Raw genomic sequence first — 19,213 nt, forward strand, 5'->3', positions numbered from 1 at the left:
CCTACGCTCGGCTCTTCAGCTCAAAGAGTTCCCACCAGCACCGCTCCTGTCACACTTCTTCCACGGCTCATGTCGTCAGCGCCTCTCCTCTGATACAGCATGGCATGCAATCCCACGTCATGCCACCAACTTTGAGTGAAGCGTTTCTGATGCGCACAGGCGAGAAGGGAAGGTCACTTGCTATTCTTATACGCTAGAGTTTAATAAACTTCTACGCACGTAAGCGAGACGTCGCACTGGGGGAGGGGCAGTGGGTTGGGGGGCTCGTAGCTGGAGCTATACGTCGTGTTGTGTTGGGGATGGGGAACACGACGTCATGTTTCTCGGACATACCAACAGACCGGATGGTTCCGAATGAAGCATTTCAGAAGCTTTAGTTGAGGGGAGCAGGGTAGGGGTGTGTGTGTGTGTGTGTGTGTGTGTGTGTGTGTGTGGGGGGGGGGGGGGGGGGGGGGGGGGGGGGGGGGGAGACGCAGCAATAACATATATATCTGATTGAAAAAGGCCATTTGGCCAGTTTTCTTATCTCTTCCTAAACTATAGCTTACCTATTTTATTGAGGGCTTATTTAATTGTCATAGGGGCAGACGTTTAATTGTAAAGTTGCAGACAATGCAAGCATTCCTGTTCAAGTTTTATTGAAGTTCAGGCTTCAGAATGCTATACAAAGGCTGTGAGGCATAATTTATGTAGGCTTTATAATTGTAAGCGAATCGAAAAGACAACCACACGTTTACAAGTAATGAGCTCAGTTCACTGACTCAAAGCCGACCAATAATGTTGTACAATACCGCCACCTAGCGCTCAGTTTCAGACGTACAACCTGGATTCAAAATCAAGTCTTCATACACATCTTTACTATTTATTTATTTTTATTAATTTATTTATTTAATTTAAGTTATTACTTTATTGGTATCCTTATTATGATGGTACAAAAGAGAAATAAGAAAAAAAAAAAAGAAAAAAAAAAGAAAAAGAAAAAAAGAAAATAAAAAAACGACAGTAAATATATTCTGAAAAAAAGTCTTCATACACATTTACAGTTAAAAAACAAAAGAAACACACAAAAAAAACATAGGACTACAACAATTATTGTACACCAGACGACTTAAATTCCCTGAAGCAATATATTATGAGGTGCATATTATTTGAAATATAGATATTAAAAGGAAGACTGAAATCAAATAACTAATGAAAAGGAAGGCCAAGGCCGAACCCGTGCTGTTTACTGTTTTGCCTAGCTTATTTTCTTCCTGTTTCTAATTTGACGCTAAACAGTGTTTTTCATACATATTTTAGCCATTGGAAGGCCTTATAGCCATTGAAGTTTCATATTCCACCATCAAAGAGTATTCACGATTAGCCTTGAGCATCCCAAAAGCGACCCTTACATAAATAAATGAGTAAATGAATGACTTGAATGAATAATGAGTAACAAATAGAGGGGGTTTCTGTGTCTCAGAGACAGTAAACTGAAAAATAGCTTTAACCTCTTCAACTCTAGTGCCCCCATATTTGGGGACTCTCGATCACTCTCGAGCAGACACCTAAAAAATAGGCTGGAGCTTAAGAGGTTAATTAAAAAAAAAAAAAAGAAGCAAATCCGAAGGGGACCATTAGCACCAATCCAAAAAAACGCTACATATATTCAATATTCCACATATTCCTGCTTATCTATTATAGCGCTTGGGGGTAATTCTGTTTTTTTGACTTTGGTGTCTGTAGTCTTATGGTGTAGTTACTGACATCAGAAATCCTCAATGTTGTTCATGTTGAAAGGCTCCAACAAATATAATAATATGAAATAATATTGAATATCCAATATTAAAGGTGCAGGAATGTTTAAAAAAATAAATAACTGGAACCCTTGGTGGGACCCTTCCTGGGCCGGTGGGCCAGGTTATAGCATGGACCTATGAAGGAATAGTATATATATATTATAGTCCGAGGTCAGAGACACGCTCATAAAGTACCTCTCTGCTGGGAGTCCATCAAGCTAGCCCCAACAATCGGCTTTTCCCTTGCAACTTATACTGAATACCTTTAAGAATCAACGGGTGTTTTTCATGAAATTGTTTACTTCTCTATCATGGATAGGATACTACAAACAGTGATCACTGACAGGCTTGAACCCAGAACCTTCTGCCTGTGAGGCAAGCCTAGCCCACCTCTGATTACCTCTTCGGTGCCCAGAACATGTTTATTAGTAAGTGCTACATCGTGTCTAATTAAAACAAAATTTAAATGTACCGTTTACATTTTCAAGCAATTTTAAGAAAACTATCATTTACGTATTAGTATGACTGCAGGGGGCCTACTTGAAGGCTTTATGACCGTCTGAGCGCCTCGGAGACCTCTGGTCTGGTGGTCTCCGTGGCAACCAAACGTAAACGTACAGCAGGGGGCCATGCCGTTGAAAACAGAATACAGGACCCTTACAACTAGACCACTTAAAAGTGCGAAATACTTACACAGATACGTACTGCAAATAGGTCGACGCTTGCAAAATGCATGGCTGAGGACGCGTTAGGGTAAAGTTGGAGGGTAAGTGGCTTTCATTGTTGTCTGTTGAAATTTACCGTTTCATACAACATGGGCTATATAGTGTATCATTTTCGTAAGTGCATATGTTGAAGTTTCCAAAACATAGATTTTGGTAGTTGAAAATTCATTCAGAGCTTTACCTTTTAGAAGTTCTCTTTACTTTTTGTGACATATTTGGTGTCGGACTGGACCGCAATGTACAAGTGTTTTGAATTCATGTTTACTGTGATTCACAGATTGTCCACTAGATAGCAACATTTGCGGCTTCCATGGTTGTTCAATCTCTGGTTGTTGTGTCTCGTAAACGTATATATCTAATGTAATAGAGGGGTTTCCCTTAACCAGCGAAAATATTGGTTAATATAAAAAGTACAACTAATAAATAAATAATAAAAAGTTATTTTGTACCTTCCCGTCAACGTTGCTGAATATCCCTTGGCCAACAGTTACAGGAGACAAACACAACATGCACATATTATTGAGTAAATGTTAATCAAACTGGCGTATCAATGGGGAGAGGGGGGGAGAGAGAGAGAGAGGGAGGGAGGGAGGGTGGGAGGGAGGGAGAGACATCCTCCCAGGACATGTGAGGTGTCTCGGGAGCGGGCTATAGCTGGAGTACCAGCATCACAATAACAAACATACACAGAGCAACATACATGGGAAGGAGAGAAGAGGAGGAAAAGGAGAGAATCTGTTGGCCTGGAGTTTGGTTTCCTTCAGGCTAGGATACCGTTTTGTTAGTGGAGGTATACCAAAGTCCGGTGACTCTACCTCCCTGACAGGTGTACTGGGGGGACGGTATGGAGAAAAGTAAGAAGATGGAAGAGATGCGGAGAGGCTATCGAGGCGGGTGGGGAGACCTTGATGGTAGACATTCTGCTGAACCATGTGAACCCCTCATCACTGCGTGCAGGGAGGGACGGGCTGAGGTAAATGATGATGATGATGATGATGATAATGATGATGATGGTGTGTGTGTGTGTGTGTGTGATGGGGTGTGTGTGTGTGCTTGCGTGTTTTTGTGTGTGTGTGTGTATATTTTTATGTATGAGAGAGGGAGTGTATGTGTGTGTGTGTGTGTGTGTTTGAGACAGGATGTGTGTGTCTGTGTGTGTGCATATGTTTCAAAGTCATGCATTTTATTTAGCAAATGGCATGACATACGTAGTAGGCATGTAAACATATAATTGTAAAAAAAGATTGTGTCGGCAGTTGGGGTGTGAGAGAAAGGTGTGTGTCTGTCAATTCTAAAGGGTTGAATAAAAGACTACTGTGGAAAGCTCCACAATGATTGAAGGTTGTTTTGAATGATGTGGCTTGTTATGACACGTGACATAAAGAGAGAGAGGGAGAGAGAGTGAGGGAGAGAGAGAAAGAGTGGGAGTGGAATTGGTAAAGGAAACTCTACCTACACACGTGTGCTATCATGGATGTTGTTGCACATCACATGCGTCGCCTGTTGTCGCGCCCTCCACTATGGCACTCAGCACCTCCCGATCTTGTGACCATGATGTAACACTTCTAAACAAAACGTTAACGGCACTCCCTCGCCAAACTTCCCGGCACCCCCTCTCTAGAGGGACGCTCTGTTTACCCTCCACCCACGTCCCTCAGGCCTGCTATCTCGTCATCACCACTAGGGGAAATAATATGGAGGAATATGGATCAAGTTCTGAACTCATGTAATACCAGAGAGAGAGAGAGAGAGAGAGAGAGACTCCTAGGTTCCCCTAGGTTGATGCTAGATCCCAAGTGTTGTCGGCACAGAAGAACTCTGGCCAGTCATGGGGTTGGGTTGGACCCTATTTCTACTTCATACTGTCAAACCCGATGACGGTTCTTCCTCTGTGCCCTGACCCAGTGGGATCTTGACTCAGCCCTGCTCCTAGTGCCCTCTTTAGTGCTCCTACACGCGGCACCGCAGGGAGCCCAGAGAGACAAAACAAGAGATCACCGCCGGCTCCCTGTAGACCGTGCTGTAACGGAACCTCTCTCAATATCTTCTGTTGGGCCTCCTGTTCATTCATGTGGGGTGTCAAAGATTTGGTGTTGCAATATGTACTGTATGGCGTATTGTGCATTGATATTTCAGATTTAGATTTAGCATTTACAGAATTTTCGAATATCCTTGTTGTGCATAGGCATATTTTTGTGTGGCTGTTTCATACCATGAAATACACATGTTGATATCAATGTTTATTTAATACGTTTTAACTTGGGATCACGATTTCAGCATCCTTTTATCAAAGCGACTCACCATCAATGAAGACAGGGGTTCTCTTTCAGAAGCAGTTAGGAGGTAAGGTGGATCTTGCTCCAGAAGGCCCACAGGTAGATTTAAGACATTGGGGAGCAGACCCAGAACCTTCTGCCTATCCTGGCCACAGCGACTAATCCTATCCTGCCCCCTTATTTAAATATTGACAATATGCTATACTTGACATACTGGTACGTTGGTCTTCAAATGTACTTATCTACATGATATCTGGGGTTGATGTTGTGCAGGTGATAGAGCAGCTGCTGAGAGGAGGAGCCGACGCCACACTGTGTACTCCCCAGGGTTGGACCGCTCTGCATGCGTGTCCTCCTGACCTCCAGGGGGCACTGTTAGGGTGGATGCTCCGACCTCACCTGCCTCCTCAGGCCTGCCTGTGGAGGGCTGCCTGGCTGGGGGACCTCCACACCCTCAGACAACTGCTGGTGGGTACACCGTACGCCAACTACACAGGTTCGATCCCGCCTGGTCAATATCCATGTTTTGCTCGAAATTGTAAATACATATATATATATATATATATATATATACATAATAACAAATCTTAAGTCACAGTAAGTTGCTTTGGTGTGCTTACTTACTTACAACTAAATACAATACGGTACATGTCTCTGACACGCCAAAACACAAACACATAGAGCACCGAAAATCCTTTAAAACCCCAAAATGTATATAACACTCAGAGAAAATAACATGAATAAATATAACCAAATTATCATAACAGCATCCACTTTGACACATAAAAAGCGACAAAGTGAGTCTTCACACGCAACAGGTGTAGTCTACATGCCCCATTGTGTGACGTTCAGTAACTGGTAATTCGACACGCAGCCATCAGGTGGATTTCCAAACAAAGAGCTGAAACCAAAAGGGCAGTGGACCAATCGGTGAATAGAGGCTCTGTGTGTTTGTGGCTCCTGACCTTGTACTAGAGGGGCATTCCATCTGTGGTCATGCTGAGACCGCCCCCATCCCCCTCACTGTCCGGTTCTGAGTTCCCAAAGGACTGAAACCTGAGATCTCAACACCAAGATCTTGAATTCGAAGACTTGATTCAGAGGATCAAATTGAAGTTAAGACCTCTAAACTGGCTGTACTTGAATTCTGAGGCCTGATAAAGACATGACCCCAATGTGTGTGTGTATGTTTATGTGTGTGTGTGTGTGTGTGTGTGTGCATGTGTGTGTGTGTGTGTGTGTGTGTGTGTGTGTGTGTGTGTGTGCATGTGCGTTTGTGCGTGTGGGTGTGTGTTTGTGTGTGTGTGTGTGTGTGGGGGTGTGAGTGTGTGTGGGTGTGTGTGTGTTTGTGCATGTGTGTGTGTGTGTGTGGGTGTGGGTGTGTGTGTGTGTGTGTCTGTGTCTGTGTGTGTGTGTCTGTGTGTGTGTGTGTGTTATCAGGCCGGACCAGACACATTGGACCTGAATGCTCCTAACGCTGACGGTCTGACCGCACTGATGCTGGCTGTGAGGGACGTGGACCTGATGAAGGTCCTGATGGAGAACAGGCTGTCTTCACCATGGCAACCCCGGCATGGGGAGGTGGTCCAGGAGCTGCTGCTGCTCTCTGTGTAGGAACATACACACACGCACACACACACACACACACACACACACACACACACATCAAATACACGCACTCAGTCAGTCATCAAATTACTGATGAATGACTAATTAGTCATTCGAAATTATAGCAATAGTTAACTTGTGACATATTCACACACACACACACACACACACACACACACACACACACACACACACACACACACACACACACACACACATACACACACTGTGCTGTGTTTATGTCCTGAGCTTGGGGGCGTTGGGTCTCTTAGTCTTTGCACAATATTTGTCATAATCAACAAACATACAAGCAATTGTTCTGTGGAATTTGTTTTAATTCCTCATTAGACTAAATTCTTTGTCAGCTTATCTTCAAAGTTAGCGCCATGTTCCCACGGAAAAACCTTGTGCGCTTATTTTTTTCCGATTTTAAATGCCCATTCACAAACAGTGGATAAATAAAACCATAGTAAAAGAAAAGTATTTCCTGCCCACTAGGGATGTGTGTATCCATGACAACAGAGGGTGGTCGGCTCTGGACTACGCTCTGAACATCACCGGCCCCCAGAAAGATGACATCGTACATATGCTTCTGAGGGTCCTCACAAAAACAGGTAACAAGCACACAAACACATGCACACACTCATACTCAAGCGTATAGGGAGACACACATACACACAATAACACATGCTGTAACACACCACTAATACACATATGTATGCATACCGGTTTAAACATTTGTGTCACGCTGGAATGCCAATACACTCAGATTTACTGTTGTTTTCTATGGGAAAAATGGGAAATCGTTGAGCTTTTATCCCTAAACAATGTATTTGAACTGCTTTTCAAAATGAGATTAACCAGGTTGTTTGAAGTTTTTGAATTTTTTTTTCTTTTCTTAATGAAATTCCTAATCTCATTATGATAATGTGATCACCAGAGCCTTGAATGTTTGATTCAATTAACCATCCAATACAGTCAATAACACTGTTATCATTAGACAAAACATTACCACCGGTACAAATAGGCTATATGCTCAATGCTAAAGTATGCTATTTATACTGTGCAATAGCATTTTACATAGTTATTCCTAGCGTGGGTATATTTATTCAACGCTCCATTGAAATTTTGTATTTCCTTCTCTCTCTTGACCGAGCCTGTCACCTGCTTCCTGTCTGCAGAAAACATGTTTTGAACAGACCATTGCAGTTACTTATTCACATAAATCAGTTACTCATTATTCACCTGTTATCATGCAGGGGTGTTTGACGATATTCTGAGTCCCTTAGGGTGAGATGTCATATAATGGGGGCCTGTGAAGCCCTTTGAGAATAAAAAAAAGGATTTAGGTTGGCGATACACTCCGTAATTAACCCTAGGTAATATAGCCGGGGTAATATAGCCTAGAGAAAATAGTTTACGTAATATAGCATGCATTATAAAGCCTACATAGACTACTATACTAAAGTCTACATAGACTGCTATACTATAGCCTACGATTTGGACAGCGTGTTCATGCACACTTTCCCTACTCTCTGTTTCTCATCTGTTTCGAATCTGGTTTTCCTAAGGAGAACCAGATTATGAATGTCCTCAGCATTCATGTTGTAAGAAACCGGAGGGTTAATTCATAATCTGGTTTCCTTTTATAGGAGTTGACCTCCCGAAGTGCACTTGTGTAGGAAGGTGGGACCGGGGTCAGGGATAGTGTTTTTGTTTGTGTGTGTGTGTGTGTGTGTGTGTGTTTGTGTGTGTGTGTGTGTGTGTGTGTTGTGTGTGTGTGTGTGTGTGTAAACGTGTGTGTGTGTGTGTTTTAGTGTGTGTGCTCGTGTGTATTTGTGTGTGTGTGAGCCTGTGATGCATGTGTGATGCTTGCAAGGGCTTTCTGAATTGCTTATGATCCTTAGAATGTGTTAATCACGATCAGATTTGGGTGTTGTGCATTGTGTTTGTTTGGAATGAGAGAGAGGGAAAGAGAGAGAGGGAGAAAGGGAGAGGGAGAGGGAGAGAGAGAGAGAGAGAGAGAGAGAGAGAGTCAGAGTGAGAGCCAGAGCAAGACGGAGAGTGAGAGGACAGACAGAGCTAGGAGAAAAGAGTGAGAACAAAGAGAGAACCTGTGAAAGAAGTAGGTTGAAGTTGACGATACCCACACTTCTAGTCCTAGGTGAACAATGAAAGCATATACAGCCTAGTCCTGGGCACCCATAGGGCACTTACAAGGAGTTTGACCCCTGACTTCCATTTGCTTGTAGGGAGACTCCCCCAAGAACTTGAATTTTGATTTAGAAAGGCTACGTTTCATATCTTCATATCTCAGCCTAAGAGAGGGAGATTGAGGTTGAATATCTGTTCCCCTGGTAGAGGGTTCTCCCGGGCCATGCCTCCCCCTGGACCGACGCAGTTCCTTAGAGCTCGGATCGGAGCGTGAGGGTTCTGGCCCCGAGGAGCCTGCTCCTGGTCAGCCAACGGACGGACGTCCCGGCTCCCCGCGGACCACCCCTCGACACTCGGAGGGGGTAAGTGGCAGCTCCTCGCCAGCTAACGCAGAAAAACATGATAACGAACATTGTGTTGGATCACATGTAAACACATGCTTACTGCTGAGATGGGTTTACATGATCCCATTGCCACCTCTCTTCTGTAGACTGCTAGAGAGGAATAGTTAACAAATGGTGATCGTTCAACTATAATTAGCAATTGTTTGCATCCTAAAGCTTTTTTCAGGACCAACACAGGCATGCCATAATCCCCCCCAAATAGTGAAGACCACCCTCACATCCTCACCGGGAGACCCCCTGAACATTAGGCAGGCTTAATTACTTTAGTATTTACACAGGTCTGTGTGTGTGTGTGTGTATGTGTGTGTGTGTCTTTGTGTGTGTGTGTGTGTATGTGTGTGTATGTGTGTGTGTGTGTGTGTTTGTGTATATGTGTGTGTGTGTGTGTGTGTAAATGTGTGTGTTTTAGTGTGTGTTTGTATGTGTGTGCGTTGGGGGGGGGGCAGAGACTAATTGACAGAGGGGAGGATAGGAGAGGAGAGAAGTGTACAGAGGTGAAGAGATGAGGAAAGGACTTGAGAGAGGAGGGGAGAGAAGAGGAGAGCGAATTGGAGAGGAGAGGGGGTAAGGGGGAGTAAGGAGGGGAGCTAAGTGGAGAGTTGAGGGTTGAGGAGAGCCCTTATCAACTGCTTGACCGGTACAAAGAGCTGTGTAGAAACACGGGCCACCCTGAAGGTAAACAACATTGAGCAGGTCCATGCTGGGCTATAGGGCCCTGGAGGGGCCACTCGGTTGCACGCACACAGGCTGCTCAAAGTAAACTTTCGCAGCTATTCTCAGAGCCCTAGCCGACCAGAGGGCCGACCTGTTTTGCTTTTAATCACGTCTCCGTGTTGTACGCTCTTAACTGTGGTAACCTCGAACATCGGAAGTACAGTGACTCAATATTGTTACTATCCTTATCAAGTATCAATCTACCGATCCATTGACCGGTGTCATTTCAACACAGCTCTTCAAGATGTTTCTCTTAAGTTTGGCTGCTAATGCCCCTGTCTGGTACTGGCAAAAGTTTAGACTTAGAAGGAATTTAGTTTATGGTCTATATTGGATATACATTCAGTTAGTCTGTAGGGTTCACATTTCGTTATTCATGTTATCATGAAACATGATTACATAGTGAGAACTTTCAACCAACGTGAGAACTTTCAACCAAAAATTGTATGGTTAAAAAACGTTATAAAACCAATTCTTCTTTTTCTTCAAAGAAATACTTGAAATCCAGACATGAGAAGGGTCCACTAGGCTGCCTTTATATTTACTATTGTGAGTAAACCATTGTGGGTCATTTTTGTTGATGTTTATGTTCTGTTATTTATTTACAGGAATTGTTACAGTCCTCAGAAGGAAATCCAAATTCCCACCACAACAAAATGAATCGCCAAGGTAAGGGTTTTGGACTCAAATAGTTTTTACCTTGTGATGGGAAGAGAGACAGACAGACAGACGGACGGACGGACAGACGGACAGACAGATGGACAGTTTTATGCAGTGTCACAGATGCATCTATTGTTCACCCGACCCAAACATACCCTCCCAGTCCTTAGGGTGGTTGGGGGGGAGGGGTCAAGGAGAGAGAGAGAGAGAGAGAGAGAGAGAGAGAGAGAGAGGGGGGGGGGGGAGAGAAATATTGAGGGAGGGTGTGGGGAAGGACAGAGGAGGAGAAGGGGAGGAGGAGGGAGAGAATAGGAGTAACAAGAGAGGGAGGGGTCAGACACAAACACACACCATTGAGAAACCGGCCTGTCTGCCTTTCTATAGCGCTATAACATGAGTCGTACAGGGTAACGGAGGAACAGTGTTTGTGTGATACGCAGAGAGTGAGACGCAAAGAGGAAAAAAACAAGTTCTACAATAATTGACAGAGAGAGCGAAAGCATGACAGAGGGATTACAGCGACGGGGAAGTTCATAGCAAACCTTTTCCTGCTCGGACGATTTTTACAATATGTAGTGGTGAAGGTTCAATGGACTGACAGAAGCAGGTGAAAAGGATATTTTTTCATGTGATTCACTGTTTATTATTGTCACCCTTAGCTTTAAACGTGTTGGGACTGCTTGGAGTTGGAGTTATCAATCAATACTGCAGTTCATATGAGTTAATATTTAATGTATTTGTATTGTATTTAATGCTTTTATTCATGCTATGCAAACATACAAACAATTTAATTGATCGGTAAGTAATTTCAACAAATTGACAATTCATGACAATAAATTCTGAGGTAGTTTGGATTACGTTTTTCTTAATAAAACTGTTCAAGAAGCGGAATAAAATGCATAACATTCTTACATTACATCACATTAATAAAGCTGATGCTTCTGTCCAAAGCAACTTCAATCAAAGGGCATTCAAGATGCCACTTAATAATGAATTAGGAAAGGAGTTTTTAACTTATTTCTTAATTATAAGAATATTTAGTTTCTTACTTAGAACCTGACGCTGGTATGTGTATGCGTGTGTGTATGTTTTTTTGTGTGTGTGCGTGTTGTGTGTGTGTGACAGATAAGAGGCTGCCCTTCTGTTTCCAGATCGCCATGGAAACCCAGAGCGACATCAGGCAGACCGACCAGGACGCAGAGAGAGGAAGCAGGTTGGTAGCGACCAATCAGATCATCTGCCACGCCCAACCCCCAAACACACACACACACACACACACACGGCCTTCTAGTGTGTCCATAAAATATTATACGGCTTGTGGGTGTTGTTGACAGTGCGTGCAGTAAACATCAGCATCTCTTTATATGCATACGTACACAGGTGACACACACACACACACACACACACACACACACACACACACACACACACACACACACACACACAAACAGACATGCCTGCGGGGCAGATGCTACACTAGTGACTTTCTCTCTCCAACTGTGTGTCTTTTACAAACATATACAGACACACACCCACACCCACACACTCACCCACAGATCTACTCAACACATCTCAGTGGCATTCAGCTGTAGCTACAGTAGAATAAAAGAGCTCTCTCCTTTCCAGCGACAGAGTGAGGCTTCTGGCACACAGTCAGTGGAACAACCTGTTCTCTCCCTGAACAGGACAGTTAGGGAGGAGGTGGAGGTGGAGGAGGAGGAGAGAGGAGGTGGTGATGCCCGGTCCATGAAACAGGACTATTGTCTGGAGTCTTGGATATGTGTTGTGTGTTGCGTTCCAGTGAGCTGGGGGAGAATGAACATCTCTTTGAGCTGGTGTCTTATTTCATAGCAACTGTCAGAAGAATTGAGAGTGATTTGAACTGAGAAGTGAAGAGAGAGAGAGAGAGAGAGAGAGAGAGAGTGGGGGAGAGTGAGAGAGTGGGGGAAGAGAGAGGAAGAGATTAATGGGAGAGAGGGAGAGTGATGGTTCTGCATTTTATTGTGCAGTATTATGTTTTTACATGTGCATTTGCGTAATCTAAACTCACTCAATATCCAAATACTGGCTTCCTTAAAAACGTATTTGTGTGTTTCCTCCGTTGTCCCATCAGAGGCAGGGGTTCATCTCTGCCAAGCCTGAGCGAGTGGAATAAACTTGCGGTGGGTCAGAGAGAGTCTGGCACCCGCTCTACTAGGAGCCAGAGCCCAAGCCTGCCCGGAACCCCAAAACAAGAGAAAATAATTCTTCCTTAGCCTTTTTACTAACTAACAAACGGAAGGTTCGATGCTATTTAGTCATTGACACTCAACAGTCTAACAGTGACTGATTATGAGGGACGTTAAGGAGCAGGTTGGGTTTAAGCATTTTAATTAATGGTTTTTATTAACGTTTCTCAAAACACACAATGAACTTTACGCCATGGTTTTGAGGGATATCACAGTGTATAGCACTGCTCCACGATATCATCTACTGTGGCTCAAGGCTGCCGTCACAGGTAGACTTCAGACAATGGGCTTCGAATGCAGAACCTTCAGGCTGGAACACCCTGACCAATAAAATATCCTGCGTCCTCAGTGTTTACAATTATGCTAAAAGGAATCCTGCTCCTTGTCTCTCTTCATCTCGCTGGTGTTTGATGATGATGTTCCAGCAGCAGCAGGAAACCGAGTCCGTTCTCTGGGTCCCCCAGGCCGGTCTCTGGGTCCCCCAGGCCGGTCTCTGGGTCCCCCAGGCCGGTCCCTGGGCCCCCCAGGCTGGTCCCTGGGCCCCAGCCGCAGACCAGTTGCCTGCTGAGCCAGTCGGCCCCCAGCGTCACGGTCCCCCTGCTAGACTCCAACACGCTGCTCCTAGCCAGAGCACATATCCACACACGTGAGTAACCTAGGGACTTTCATCTCAGCTTGTGAATGAAATGGGCTCTCTTGTGATTATTATCTATTATTAGCCTAACCTTGATCATCCTACTAACGGTAGATCATTCGGTTGATCATTCTACCTACTACTCTGTTCTAATACTGAGTATGAACTCAAAATGTGCCTTTTTTAGGACTTGGCTCTCACGTGAACGACAGGAACGGGACCGGAAGAAATGTAAGAAAGCAACAGATCCCAGAAAAAAATCCATTCCTGTACACCTTGCTTCCCCTTGACTGGCTAGCTGCTATTAACGTCTCACTTCTTTGTCATCCCCTTCCCCCCAGAGCTCCATGCCTGCCCCTCCCCCTCACATCCTCCCTCAGCTCTTAGCCCCCTTGGACGGTCGCACCAAAGGGCCCATGTTGGTTCCCCAGCTCCACCACCCCACGCCGCTGAAGCCCATCAGGGGCGCGCCCAGCAGGAAACTCAGGACTCTGCTGAGGAGGGAGTGTCTGTCTCGGGGCTCCGGCCCCACCACTAGGGGGGGCAGTGAGGAGAGCTCCAGCAGCAGCAGCAACCAGAGTTCCATCGATCTGGATGATGAGGCGGAAGAAGTCGAAAGGGACTTGACGTCAACGTACTTCCTCAAGGCTGATGCTGTCGGGAGGGGAATCAGGGCGGAGACATCAGGGGAGCGTTTGCACCTTGTCAGACACGGGGCAATGGTTCACAGCCTTCCCAATGTGTTTGATCGAGACCCAATCGTTGAGACAAGAGACTCTATTGACATTGGTAAACCACTGATGTCGGACAGCATAAGGGTGGGTGTTAATACCGGACGAGAGGTATTTGAAAATGAGCTTGAACAATTGGACTCTGAAAGGGAAGACCGGATGATCAACCGTTGTGTGGAAAATGAGATGCATCATCAGATCGGATCCTATCCCAATGAGGAGTATACAAGCCCAGCATGCATTAAAGGAACTGCAAAATACATAACCTGTGAACTGGATGACCGGTACTCAGAAAGGCAATGTAGGCTGGGAGATGGACGTGAAGTTGTGGTTCCATCACTTGGGAAGAACCCTCATCAAACGGTGAATGGTTACCCAGGAGGCAGTGAAGAAGTGAAGCCTTGTACAGTAATGACCAGTGCCACTATTGCTGTAGTCGAGAGGAGTCAATATCCAACGACAACTGTCAACCTCACTCTGTCAGAAAAAAACTGCCAGAGAGACTTCAAGACGTCCCCTGTCAAACCTGCAAAGACTAAAGAGAGACGAACAAACGGAAAAATAAGAAACAGAGCTACAAATTCCCAATTCCCTCAATCCTTTGACATACTCAATGGGAGCAAGTCCAAACTGGATCCCAAGACTAACTCACTTTCTGCAACACAAATGAAAACTAGGGTCAGAAAACCCCCCAACTTGGTTATAAATGGAGAGGCAACGGTCAGTAGCGTTAAATCCAAACCAAACTCAGTCGAAGTGGCTCAGCAGAACGCTGACACGCCGGTGGCCAGCGAATCCTTCACAGTGGGCCATCGGACCTATAGCAAAGGTCCAAACTCTGACAGGTCCAATGAGAAAGGACCTCACGTGATACCTGTGGCCAGGGAGCTGAGAAGTGCACGACAGCCCAAGAGAACCCCGGTGGCGGTGCCCAGTCCGAGGTCCAAGTCTGTGGTGGACTTCATCACCTACAAGGACATGTTCCAGACCATAAACAGAGGGGACGACGGGCCCGTCATCTATGAGATGTTCGCCGGCCCGATGTTCGACAAGCTGAGAATCTCTGGTTCTTGCGACAAACCCAAGGTGGGAACGGTGTCCATGCCACCCAGAAAGTCCCATCAAACCTTCAAAGTGAAAAAGCAGCCCTTGAAGAAACCAGTGGAGCACAGAAAGCTGAGGAGAAGCCCTGCGGAGAAGATGGTGGTTTCGTCCACCGACAAGAGGAAAACGGTGTCGGCGTCGAAGGTTAAACCATGTCTGACTGCTGGTCAGGGAAAGGATCCACACAAAATGGAGGATGTTCCTAAACTGGATTTGCAAACACAGCCTGAGTCTTTTCTGACCGAGGAAAGTGAGGAAGAGGAGGAGAAGTATCTTGAGCCCTCTTCGGACCGGGGAGGAGATCAAATGATGTCCGTTATTCAGGAGGTGCAATCTGGATATGGATCTGAAACACTCAAACCAGACGAACTGTCGACAGCTCGACAGATGCAGCGGGAGCGATCTTCTCACCGCCATGATATCGAAGACCTTCAGGACGGCCATGAACTAAATCCACCTAATCTTAGGACTTCATCAGCCCACAGCAGTAGCAGCAGAGACGGAGGAGAGACATACCATCAGGTTCCTGAGCCTGTGCGATCTCAAAGTCCACTGCAGACAAAGATCAACTCCCGGACCTCTCACAGGAGCAACGGCACCATCTCGCCCGTGTACAGAGAATGCCTGGATGAAGTGGGGGAGGGGCCAATGACGGATGAGCTTCTGAAGTGTCTCGCGCAGGAGCTGATCTCATTGGACGAGACAGACACTTCCATAGGTCCCTCTCCTACGAACTTCCAACCGTTGGGCAGCAGAGGAAAAGGACATGGTCCAGGAATGCCAAAACAGAAAATGCCAGAGGTAAATGAAAATATTTTGAATAGAATGGTATATGTCTGTGTTGATCATTAATATCATACCATAGGCATAATGAAGTTGAAATACAATATAAATATTTGACACTGCTTTTTTAAATTCTGACTGGAAAATAGTGAACATTGTAAGCCTCACACCTTTGATGAATGGGAAGACTTAGATCATGTAGTGTTAAGCGTTGTTTGAATCTCAGACTAAAGGTTTTGGCCTCGAAGCCCAATGTTTGTAGGCATCGTTGAGAAAGATGCCCAACACCGTACCCGATCCTTAATGAGATGCAGTATGATCTATCGAAGTTTATTTGGATAAATGGGCCTGCTTAACAACCTGCTAGTTAAATAGTTGAAACGGACCAGATCCATGGTAACGTCTGGTGGCGTCCTGGAATTTGCAGCAGATATCGTCGACGCTGGACTCAGTGGTGGAGGACACTATCACCTGGACCAAAGGAGAGGTTCTGGGCCGGGGAGCCTACGGAACGGTCAGTACCCCTGGACCCTCCCTACGGAAATACTAACGGAGAACCAACTCCTCACACGCTGATATCTTCTGACATGAGGGTGTACTGCTTCATATGTGTGCTGTGAAGATCGCAGTATGCAACGTCAACCCTGTTTCCGCCCAAAAATCGTGTAAAGGGTCTTTGGTTTGATTGATTTGAGTTCTCCCCAAAAAACAAATCAAACTCTTCAGAAATACTGAATTGATGTGGCAGACCCAATGCGTATGATGCACTACCCTCTTTCATCAGAGGTATCAGAGATAAAAGAGGGCTGAGCATGACGGTTTCCCTTCAACAAGCTAGCTCAAACTTCCTTCTCCAATTCAGTTAGTTAAAGAGTTAACCCGTAAGTGATTGTCGTCCCTCCTCCCCCAGGTCTTCTGCGGCCTGACTAACCAGGGTACACTGATAGCGGTGAAGCAGGTGAGCCTGGACACATCAGAGCCCGCGGCGGCGGACAGGGAGTACGGCCGTTTGCAGGAAGAGGTGGAGCTGCTGAAGAACCTGACCCACACCAACATCGTAGGGTTCATGGGGACTTCGCTACGGCAGCACATGGTGTCCATCTTCATGGAGTATGTCCCTGGGGGCTCCATCGCCAGCGTCCTGCACAGGTGAGAGGGACATAGGCGACGTAGCCATTACGTAAAAGCTGCACTCAGCAAGTTTTGCTGCCAGCCTTTGTTTTGATTCGATTGAGTTTGGTTTCATGGCTTCATGTATTTTGGATATAAAGCTACGGCCAGTATTAAAACAAATACATGAGAACCATGAGATTCAAATCGAAACCAAATTTAATTAAAACCGTGATGTTGATTAGCCATTACGAGCCGTTTCACCATCCACCCTCTTGTAACATCTTACACTTGGGAGTGTCCACACAGATGTATATTAGTGATGTATTCAACATCACATCTGGTGGTAAAATAGGGTACCTTTAAGTTACACAGGCAGCATTATGTTACACAGGTGATGTAACTGTTACATGATATAGAGACGGCCTCAAAGTTACATTAAGATACACAGGGTGCACAAGGGGGACAAGTTCAATGACTAAACTTAGTCTACTTTGATTCACTCATTCACTCAACCTTCCAATTGATCAAGTGTGATTTCTTTAACATCTCCCTCGTTCCCTCCACCAATCCCTCCACTCCTACAGGTTCGGCCCCTTACCCGAGCACGTCCTGTCGCTCTACAGCCATCAGATCCTGGAGGGCGTGGCCTACCTCCACCTGAACCGCGTGATCCACCGCGACCTGAAGGGGAACAACATCATGCTCATGCCCACCGGCGTGGTCAAGCTCATAGACTTCGGCTGCGCCCGGCGCCTCAGCCGCCTCAACCCTGGCAGCAGCCACAGCGCCGACCTGATCAAGTCTGTCCACGGCACCCCCTACTGGATGGCCCCGGAGGTGCGTGATGGTGGTGAACCAGGAGGGATTGGCCTACATGTTTTAGTCATAACTCAATTCACGCAAGGTGCTCCGAGCCATTATTTCGTGCAATGAAAATCGGATCTGAAATAAAGATCAACGTGCCCCACAGCCTCGTGGGAGAAAGAGTGCAGAGTAGCTATAGTAAGCAAGTAATGTCAGTAGAATGCATTTAGTTTTTTATAAGGGAAATTTGCTAATTAAAGGCTGAGTAGAAAAATAATGAAACACAATAAAGAATAAAAATAGATACAAAAGTAAAGTACGAATACTTCAAAATGTACAAAAAATGACATGAAAAACCACACTCAATATATTTGTTGAAGATGATGCATGTTCTTAGTGAAAGTGTTTGTTTTTGACCATATAAGGTCATCACCGAGTCGGGGTACGGCAGGAAGTCGGACATCTGGAGTGTGGGGTGCACGGTGTTTGAGATGGCGACCGGGAAGCCCCCGCTGGCCCACATGGACAAGCTGGCTGCCCTGTTCTACATCGGAGCCCAGAGAGGGTCCATGCCCTCGCTTCCCAACGGCTTCTCACGCCACGCCAGCAACTTTGTTGACATCTGCCTCACCAGGTGAGGGTGAACTCTGATCTCCATCAACTGCAGTTTGGTCATATGGTAAAAAGAAAAGAAATTGGGGCACGTTTTATTATTTAAAATCATCAGTCATCATACTAATTGTACTCTTCTTTCTAATCGATAAGTTAACTGTAGTTCAGTAGTAATGGCTTTTCCCACCTGGAGCTCTGATTTTTTATCGTAATGTGGTTGTACACAATTTGATTGAGCTTTTAAGTTCAAACATATCAGCATTGGTGGAAATGCTAAATAGCAGATGCTTGTATGTCATTAAGGAGCAGTAATCTGTAAGGTATCAACCTTTTGATGGGGAGTCAACCTCCCTAACGGTTAGGGTATTTGACCCTTTTTTACCCAAAGGTACCCTGTTCGATAGTGGTTAAGGCCAAACCACTACACTAGCCTGACTATTTCATCGTATTCAACATGCGAGTACTTTTCCATTGCTCTGGAAACGCTTCCTCCAGACTACAACCCTGTCTCTCCCCTGATCCTAGTAACCAGAAACTGCGACCCTCGGCGGAACAGCTGCTGAAACACCCGTTCATCCCCAACAAAACCCGGGAGAACTCTCCGGAAACTCAGAGGAGGCCCTGCTGTGCCGCCCATCCAGATGGATTCTGTCATCGGTAGACGGACCGCTACGACAGAGGATGTGCTATGGGTAGATGACCCACGACGAAGGAAGTGGTGTTATCGGTTGACAGACCGCTTGACGGAAGTTGTGTTACTGTTAAGACACATCGTTCCGATGGGAGTTGTGTTATCGGTAGACAGACCGTTATGACGGAAGTTGTGTTGCCGACACATCGTTCCGACGGAAGTTGTGTTATCGGTAGATTGATCGTTACGACGGT

General features: G+C 45.5%; 1 protein-coding gene across 1 annotated transcript in view; it reads right to left on the reverse strand.

The window, feature by feature from the left end:
• The window catches only part of LOC307072803 (receptor activity-modifying protein 1-like), a 33,375-nt gene extending 33,262 nt beyond the window's left edge, over positions 1–113 (reverse strand). The window contains exon 1 of the mRNA XM_079732287.1: positions 1–113. This exon is cut by the window's left edge and continues 252 nt beyond it. The gene's annotated coding sequence lies outside the window, so the exon portion shown is untranslated.
• Between the last annotated feature and the right edge of the window lie 19,100 nt (positions 114–19,213).

This window comes from Pollachius pollachius (genome assembly GCF_949987615.1).
Source record: "Pollachius pollachius genome assembly, chromosome: 3".
In the NCBI taxonomy this organism is placed as follows: domain Eukaryota; kingdom Metazoa; phylum Chordata; class Actinopteri; order Gadiformes; family Gadidae; genus Pollachius; species Pollachius pollachius.